Genomic DNA, 9,974 nt, shown 5'->3' on the forward strand with positions numbered 1-9,974 from the left:
ACATATTGGCGTACACGAAGCGACGAAAGTCCGAAAGGCGCGCTCTGAGTCCGCGGGCATTCCACTGAAAAATAGCTGCTTGTCGGACCTCTTCCCTAAAAGACCGTGGCTGTAGAGCCATGATCTACTCAAGGGTTGCAAGCACCGGACTCAGAGCGTCCAGTACTTGAAGCGCACTTCTGGCAGACGGTGTGTTCATGTTGCTTAGCAGCACGCGAATGGCATTCATTAAAGGCCTGATAAGTGCTATCACTTGCTCATCTGTTTTCCGCGACTCCTCGGATACAGCACCTTGCTGTACTGGGGGCGGATTCTTCTGCGCCTCTTCTGGCGGTCGTGTACGCGGAAGTGGCGGCCATTCCTTTGTGGAGAGAGATCTGGCAGTTTTCTCCCTTCCAACATCGGTGTTCGGAGTGCTGGAAACATCTGCTGATGATGATGCTTGACGAGGTGACTTTTCCTGAAAGCTTGATGTTTTCCGCCGGGAAGACCTTCGTCGGTGACGTCGTCTTCGCCGTACTTTCACAGCAGCCTCTTTGTGGGTAGAGTTGTCCCTCACCATTTGTTTAAGAATGGTGATCTCTTTCTTGATCTGGGGACAGTCTTTGGAAGAGGCGCAGTGATCACCTTGACAGTTAGGACATTTCAACGTGGTTGCGCTGCAGTTGTCTTCTGAGTGGGGTTCGGCACATCGAGGGCACACGGCCGAATTTCGGCAAACACCCTTCACATGTCCAATCTTCTGACAATTGAAGCATTGCATTGGTCTTGGAATAAATGGTCGAACCTGGTGGCGAAAGGGGCCGACCTTCACGTAGGGTGGAAGGCAGTCGCCTTTGAAGGTTATCCTCACACAACGTGTGTTGCCGAGGCGACCAACATGCACAATCACGTTGTGTTCGCTTGCCGGTTTTATGAGAATTGGGAGGTCTGCATTAGATATTTCATTGTCAATGTCATAGATGACTCCTGTTATTGTGGCACCATTCGTTGGCACGATGGATCGGACCTTGATGTTTCCCAGCTGCGTTACATGTTGTAGTATGGTCAGTGCACTCGGGTTCATCACATCGATTGCCAGGATGTTTCGCCTAGTATTTATCCTAACATCCTTGATCTCATTTGGCACGGTGTTTTCTAGATACACGGAGAGGGCTTGCCTGTTGAGGACGCGCAGGTTGTCGGTAGCGTTCTGTGGCACAAACAGGATGGAGTGAGGCCATCGCTGAGGAGCTGTTTTCACAGTGTTCGAGCTGGACGCCGAAGATGAGTTGATAATTCTTCGTTTGGCCTTGCGGTACTGGACAAGTCGAAAGCCGTCTTCCGAGGACTCGTCACCTGATGCGCAGTACAGCTCTGTGTCCTCGCTACCACTCGACGCATTTCCTCGCTTCCTCGAACCGATGTCCGCGGGTGAACGGGAACCGGGAGGATCCTCGGGGTGTTGTACATCCATCACCGCGATGGAGGGGGCGGTAGACCCCACAGGTGCAGTAAGAAGTCCAGAAAAACACAGAGACGGGCGAGATGTGTTCCGCAAGAGAAGCACTTCGTCTTCCTCCTTCGCTAGGTAATACTAATTGTAAATATTCATCTCATCTATGGGATCTAATGCGCGCGCTGTTGCTTTGTTCTGTGTGTAGTAGTTAAGAGAGTCAGTTTAAGGGTGGAGAAGAAGGGAGGGAAGGAAAGTCTCTGAAGCAAAATTACAGCGCCGTGGTTTTAAAGCGCATCCCGTGGTAGAGAAACGGAAGGCGATATAAGCGTGCGTGGCCATGATACGCACACGACAAACTGCCTTAAAATATTTAGACTTGAGGGAAAGCTTCGTTAGCAAACGATGGCACGGCAATCAGCACTCGAATATAATTATAACTGTAATAATAATTGTAAATATTCATCTCATCTATGGGATCTAATGCGCGCGCTGTTGCTTTGTCTCTGCGTGTAGTAGTTGAGAGAGCCAGTTTAACGGCGGAGTAGTTGGAAGGCATACTTTCTAGGAAAAATGGCCGCTCAAGGAGAAGAGCGAACTCGAGCGGCTTTAGAGGCTAGGAAAACTGCCTTAAAATATTTAGACTTGAGGGAAAGCTTCGTTAACAAACTATAACACGGCAATCAGCACTCGAATACGACGAGAGAAATTACTGAGACGTGGAAAATTCCCTTGAAAAAAAATCTGGTTTGCTAGACAAATGCTTGTATGTATTGAACCTCTTAAAAGATGAGGGGTGAAATATGCGCTCACCGCGAGGGCATCTTCAGCACGAGACATCCACAAGGCACCTTACAGAGATGTAGAGAGCTTCGCGGCCGGAACGAAGCCTCCCTTCTCCGCCGGCCAAGAGGGGGAAACGCGCTTTCCGATCGCTCAAGGTTGCGCGGACAAAGCAAAGGACAAAGCATAACTCTAGCGTCTAAAGGGCGTCTAACTAAAGGGCGTCCATCCGATAAAGGAGGTAACACGTTTCTGAATAATCCTCCCATGGGCACAGTTGAAGGTTGGAGGCCAGACCGAGCTCCGACCATTATCCAAGCTCCGATTTTACTGCGATAACATTTATATGCACACTCCAGGCGCATTTCTGCTGTCGCCGTCACCGTAAGGTTCCGTATAATTGAATAAAGTCCAAGGGCGATGAAATCGTCGCCGCGCACGGTATGCCGCTAGTGAAAGTGTGCAAGGGTGAGCCGGCGAACGCGGCTCAATCTCGCGTGTGCGAGCGAGGAAGGCGGGCCGCGCCCTCTCCTCTCGTTCGCGAGGCATGGGAGGGAGGCGAGGGACGGCGGGCGTTCTTCTCCGGCGGCAGGTGCTTACGGTGCGGCCGTGCAGGCGTCGTATATTGAAAGCAATCTGCAGCACGGCTATAGGATTGCCAGATTGAGTTATTAATAAGCAAGTTGGGCTACTTTTCATGCGGGTTGGCGTCGAAAATGCCAAGTTGGCTACATGGTTATATTTGGGCTATCTTACAGCGTAGCTGTATATGGTTAGGTTCTGGAAAAGATTGCGTGCGTCTATCGAGCCGTGTAGATCGATAATTTCTCCCCCTAGGACCCAAATGCTCCTAGACTCCATCTAAGGGAGGGGAGATAAACCCCTGTGATACTTGCCTTTTGCAATAAGCGTTCTTTCTTCATCATCATCCCCAGTGGGCCGATCCTGAAGATAGTGCATTACCGGGCCGACCCGCGGCGGAGGTGAAGCAGGCTTTAAGCACTCCGACAACTTAAAAAATAACTTTAATATCTTAGGTGAAAGTACAACCAGTATCAGATATCAAGCTGATAAGAACAGATGCACTTTGACTTGCGTAGGTCATGTTTACGTTCGCACCGCCCTCTCTTTGTCGGGGTTCCAAGCGCTCGCGTACCTCCTTTGCTTTTCTTCCGCTCTCCCGTTTAGGCGGTCCCGTAGACATGCTCCCCGCCAGGACCGCAAGGCAGAAAGAAATGTGAACCGTCCATGTGGCCCCGATCACGCAAACTTGGAACCTTTCAGCGGAGCAACCGCCAGGTATCAGAGGGAGTTTGTGGGGAATCAATTTTGTTTGGTCTGTGTTGTGTGTTACCGCTTGTGGTTTTCGAGTGACCTCATAACCATTACTGCATTGTGGGACGTCAACCAACGCACGATCGCCTTGGCTACGGTGAAGCAGGGTGTGCCCTCGGAGTGCGGTGAGGTGCGTGTCTATTTTACGGGCCAAGATTCGTTAGTAAAAGGTGTGGTGTCACGTTTTGCAACAATACATTGGTATATATACGCCCCGGTGCCTCATCATCTTCCGAGGCTTACCATCGTGAGCCTTCCATTTATATGCATACGGCTGGTCATCCACCTTCACAGAGTGGAATGACACTGAACTTTTTTTGTCTTAAGGCCTTCCTAGTCCTGAGCACCCCGTCAACACTGACAGATTTCGGGAACGCCGGTTTATGAGAGCCCAAAGCTCATTGTTGCTCCAAATATATGTAGGCAATCTCGAAGGCTGGGCTTTTAGGTAATGTCGGCGGGCGCTAGGAGGATGGCGTTCAGTCATGGCTGCCATGTTTATACGTCATTCCAGCGCTAATATCTTCAATTTTTGTTTAGATTTCGGCGCCAACTGCTGCCAGTTCACGTGTGGTTCAGTAAGAAGAACGGTGGTGCTGCTACGTGTTCCGTGCCGGCTGCTTTACAGCAAACTATTATTTTGACTTACACAACAGCTCAAGTATTAGCACGCATGTCGTGGCGCGTCATTTTCACCCGTGGTCCTTTAATGTTAATCAAGGGCTCGTCGAAGCCCATTGCTTGGTTTTCCCGCAAATCACCGCGTTATTACAGCGGAGCTGTCTAAGGCCGGTTTCCAGCGTTTCGTGAAGGGCGTAGGCAAGAACGATGGCAGCGCCTATAGAGCTAAAATAGCTTAAGCATACGGTAAAATCATATCAGCGTATGTGTCCCAGCTGCGTTTGAGGCCAGATGTGTCAAAACCGGTGATGAATGATAGATGATGGTTTGATGCGTTTGCGATCTACGCAAACGACAGCGCGGCCGTTGCGACCTATGCCTTACCGAAGAAGGGCGAGAGCCTGGCCATGGAATCTGCCAACGCGTGCGCCATTCAGACTGGCGACAGAATCGTTGTCGCCACCGTTTACGTTCATCCCGGAACGTCAAGGAGGCATATTGCGAATTTTTTTACTGACACATTTGGCTGGATCCTCGCTGGTGGACCCCATTCCCATCGTCATTGTGGGTGTCTTTAACGTCAATGTGCCTCATCCCGGCAAAAAGTGCTTCTTGGCGTTTCATGGAAAGGTTCGGCCTTCAGTGTTACACCAAGTCGAATGTCTCCACGACGCGCCATCGGTCGCGTATATACCTAACGCTCGCTAAGAACATCTCTAGTGTCGTCACCGAGCCCATGGCCGCCTATCATAGCGACCATAAAGCCATAATTACTTTGATCACGAGATAAATGTAGATACAAATAAACATAACAACGGTCATATTTTTGTTATATTGTTTTGTTTTATTTTATTTAGCTAGCCAAGTTTTGTTGACAAAGAATGATTTGAGAGACTGCAAGCTCTCTTTCACGATAAGTTTGGTAGTAAGTGGGCACTGCTGCAAAGATTTTCAGCCAGATGAATAGTTTCTGTCGCGTTTCAACTCTGCAGTTTTCTATGGTCCAAGTGTCAGGGGAAGTTATCTCATATGGGGCTAGAATAGATATTGAATCCATTTGCGTAAATCCCCTGTGGGAGAAGTCTCAACTGGGACTCTACGCAATGCTTTTTTTTTCGTTCTTTGTTTTAGTCCAGCAGCTTTGTATTGCGTGTAAGTTGCGATTGTTTCAAGGTACATTTTGAACATCGTATATTATTACGATGATAACCTCTGTATATATATGAAAAACAATGTTTGTCCACAGGGAAGCTGGCAAGGCAGTTGCTCACCAAAGATCGGTGAATGATTGCCTTGCCAACGTCAGGATTTTTTTCATTTAAATTATGTGCGAATGAGTAATTGTGATTACGGCTTACCTTTTATATACGCACTTTATGATTATTGTAATTCCTCTTTGCTCGTCCTACTATTCATTACATTGGTTCTTGCTCACGCGTAGTTTCGAGCAGTGATAAAAAAAAAACTGCGTTCGATATACATAATAGCTGTTAGTGGTATAGTTACGTCTATATTTTATTATTTTTGCCCACATCACAGTGGCGGTTCGGCAGAGTCCTTGCCAGTTTGCACATCTATATATGGTGTTCTGCTGACCTACTATTCTGATGTATATGCGTGAATTTGTTAGACAAAGGGGTTTACGCTGTACATAACTTCAATGCAGCCACGTGCGACCCATAACATAGATTTTGTGCGTTCCCTAGAAGAATTAAATTTCTTAATGTTTTTTCAAGTCGCACTCAAAGTCAGGTACACAGCCCCCCCTCGGAAATTTGGCAACACACGCATTCTTGTCTGCATTCACGGAAATTTACGTACACGTTTTCACATTATACGAACCTTGCCAGCGAATCCCTGTTCAAGTATTGCGCAGTTCAACTTTTTTCGACACTAATACTACCTGTATTGTTGCCAGCGTCGTAACACAGGCGGCAAATAAAACTATAAACTTTATTTCACCTGTTATGTTATGGGCCAGCAGCTCTCTCCAGAGTCCAGTGCGCCTCCAAGCCCAAGCGACAACATTTGCGAACTCAGCGTCGAGCTGCTTTCGAGTAAATTGAGAGAGAAAGAGAGAGAGTGGGAGAGAAATAACACGTTTATTTTATGAATCAAACTTACAAAAGGCATCCCTATTTCAATGCCTTGAGTTCGGGCAGCCTCTTGGGCACTCGATCGTGACCAGCCGGAGCTGATCCTCGAGGTTGGAGCTGGCAATATTTGGCCCGACTCTTATAGAATAATACGACGGGTAAAGCGAGGCGTCCACTATAGTTAGCTCAGAACGTGACTCAGTAAATACCAATAACGTCATGAGTAAATTGGAAAAGAAATTACTCGGTTCATTCTAACAATAAGTGGTGTTCAAATCCACGTCTGAGTGGCAGCTCTCACTAGAATTCTTTACGCAGATCTTGAGGCCAGAGTTGTGCTGGCTGCATGCGGCGGAAGCAATTTTAGAGCCAGAAAAATACACCGTGAGATTTGAACACCACCTGCACCATCTATAAGACACGTGCAGAACATAATCAACCATTTTGGCTATGTTTCTGGCTACTTCTCACTCCAAAAAAATTTAGGTCTGGCTTTGGGGCTGCCTTTTGATGTCATTTGGCTAGTTTTTGTTGGGGCCTTCTGGCAACCCTGCACGGTGGTTAAAGTGCGCGCCCGCGCGGGCCTCATCTTCAAAGCGATCTACGATGTTTGTAGTGCCGGTAGCTTAGTGCCGGTAGTGCCGGTAGCTTCGTATGCGCTGTGCTTTCGACGTTTCGTTCGCGTTGAAGCGAGAGATGCACGAAAGTCAATTCGATCGCCGCTGCTGCTGCGATTCCTCACTGCAGCATTTTGACAGCGAGTTTCCGTGCTCATCGAGGAGGAGGAGCCGGAAAAATGTTTATTGAAAAAAAAAGGGGGACAAGCAGATGTCTTTCTGCTTCTGCGCGGAGGGGCCCTCAGTTCAGGGCTCCTGCGGTTCTTGCTTTCTGCCGAAACTGCCGCACCAGTTGCTGCTGGTCACGAAGGTCCGAGCTAGTAAGCACGGCCTCCCACTGCTCGGGTGGGGGGTTGGGCGAGAATTGTTCATGTTTACCTGTGCGCGAGTGACAGCGTACTTGTTAATTCAGTTAAAACACGTTGCTGGGCTAGTTGACTGAACGAGGACGCAGAAAGAAACAGACGCAAAGAGACAGCGCCGTCTCTGTGCGTTTTTTTTTTCTGCATCCTCGTTCAGTCGTGCTCACAGATGATATAATTGTTAATTTAGTTAGTAAGCGAATGTTTTCAAGTTTACACGGTTGCTAAATCTATTACCCTTACTTCGTATAGCTATCTGCTAATTTTCTATCGAATCAGTGCTTCACCTTTCGGGCGAAACTGCGACTTTTTTTATTTCGGCTGAATAACATTGCGGAGGATTTGGAGCGTCTCACGATGGGCTATGTGCTGGACTTCGTGCACGTGGACATGCCTATATTTCTTAATTCGCGTGAGCTGCCGCGGGGCTTTATTTACCCCGATTTGTTTACTTGACCTTATTATGATGCGAAAGGAAAACTCCGTCCACTGCTTTTCCGCGCGGCGATACTCCTTGCAGCAAACGTGTGTGGCCTGGAAATTCTGCGTGTAAGTTCTGTGACCACTTGAGCTACATTTTAAGTCCACGACGCTTTTCTAGGACAAACGCGAACTTCGTGTAACGCTCGTGAATACGTTTCTTTTTCCTCTATCACTGTTGGTTGCTGATGTCACGCTCGTGGGCTTATGGCACCGTCTGTGCCTCTTCTACCGTCATTGTTCTCTTTTGGTACGCCTAGTATTGCGTTTCTCTTCTGCGCTGTCTGCCTTGTTGTGAGACATTGTTCTCTCTTTTATACATATCGTTAGTTGACCTTCCACGAATATTTATTATTGAGCTCACTTCTTTTCGCTTTATTTAGCACTTTATTTTGCATTACGATGCCATGATTGTTGTTTGGCACGGTTCGTTGCCCTTTACGCATTTTCAGTTGTATGCGGCTTCACTGACCAGAATCGCGTTTATAACGCATTAAAAAAAAAGACCAGAGATAGCGTTGTAAGTCTTTGGACTCCGATTTAAAATGAAAAATGTAACAAACCAATTGCAAGACTACTGAAGAAGATTATGTGTGACTAATTCATTTAGCGAAGACGTAATACCATCTAATGAACATGATAAATGAAACATCGAGACTATGACACCCTGGAACAGGCTGTATCTTTAAGTATTTCTCGATGCTGCTGAATTCGCTCATGAATTACATTTCCTTCACATTCATGCATGTATCCACATTTAATTTATGGGTCCTCCTTTTCAGTGTTGGTAGACACGAGTTCGCATACGAAGAATCCCGCAGGACCGCTGCTGTTCTTCGTTCCTCTTGTGCATGGTCACGATTACGGTACTTGACTAAGAGCGTCCTTCGGTCGTGCTGTGTTATTGTTGTTGCTTGTTTTTCGCTTGCTCATGCGACACCTTACCTTTGGAGAGACAGAGTTTTTTTCCCCAGTAAGAATCAACTCAGCAGACATTTTCTTCTTGCTCTAAATGAATGACGATTGTTTTGTATTACTAAACAAACGTGAGATAGTGGTTCCGAGGTTATCAGGAGCGCGACGTGGTTCTCAAGATCCCGTGCGAGACTAAACGCATAGAGTCAGTCGGAGGCACTAACTTTATTATTATTATTATTATTATTATTATTATTATTATTATTATTATTATTATTATTATTATTATTATTATTATTATTATTATTATTATTATTATTATCTGGGTTGGAGAAGTTGCTTGTTTCCGTTAGACGGTGCTGGCTACTCTCTTCTCTTAAATCGTACATCTGAATCATACATGTCTGTACCAAAAGATGTAAATGCTTCAAAGAAAGAATAGAAAACAGACTGTATACGACAGTCCTTAAGTGTACATACACAGACGCAACATAAGTACACAAAAGACATATACTCCTGAGCAGTTCACACAATTCGGATCTTCCGGTCACAAATGACGTCCCTCGTTAGCGGCAAACATAGCACTCACGAACAGGTAAGTGCGCAAGAGCAGACGGTAACGAAGGGAATAACGAAAATATGAATATGTGTAAATGCTGGAAAATGAATTACTTTCACAAGTACAACGTTCCGGCGTAATAAAAATTACAACATGATTTACAAACTTTTAGGCATGCCTGATTCTTCAGGAAGCTATACCAACATGCGTGCTGCACTGTGTTGCAAGTTTTCTGAGGACCATGCACCCAAGATTTTATATATATATATATATATATATATATAGGGGTTTTCTTCAAAGTTCAGCACGCAGGACCCGACGTAGCATACGCAGGAAAGAGACGACGAACTTTTTGGAAGACTTCCTTTACTTAACGTTTTCGGCTGGTGGACCAGCCTTACTGACTGACCAGCCTGACGAAGGCTGGTCCACCAGCCGAAAACGTTAAGTAAAGGAAGTCTTCCAAAAAGTTCGTCGTCTCTTTCCTGCGTATATATATATATATATATATATATATATATATATATATATATATATATATATATATATATATATATGCACCCAAGATATCCGGAGTGCATATATATGTTCTTGGAAACTTTGCAAGAATAATAGAAGATGTCCTGTGTCTTCTTCATCCTCTTCAGAGTAGACAGAAGAAAAAGAAGAAACTGACAGCACACAGCGCTGTCAATTTTTCCTATCTTGTACAATAAACACTCAGAATAAGCTGCACCAATCACAAGTCTACAAGTTGTTTTAATTAAGCAT

General features: G+C 46.0%; 1 pseudogene; it reads right to left on the reverse strand.

The window, feature by feature from the left end:
• Positions 1–3,147: 3,147 nt before the first annotated feature.
• On the reverse strand, positions 3,148–3,323 carry LOC126547480 (U2 spliceosomal RNA; annotated as a pseudogene).
• Between the last annotated feature and the right edge of the window lie 6,651 nt (positions 3,324–9,974).

This window comes from Dermacentor andersoni, chromosome 1 (genome assembly GCF_023375885.2).
Source record: "Dermacentor andersoni chromosome 1, qqDerAnde1_hic_scaffold, whole genome shotgun sequence".
Classification (NCBI taxonomy): domain Eukaryota; kingdom Metazoa; phylum Arthropoda; class Arachnida; order Ixodida; family Ixodidae; genus Dermacentor; species Dermacentor andersoni.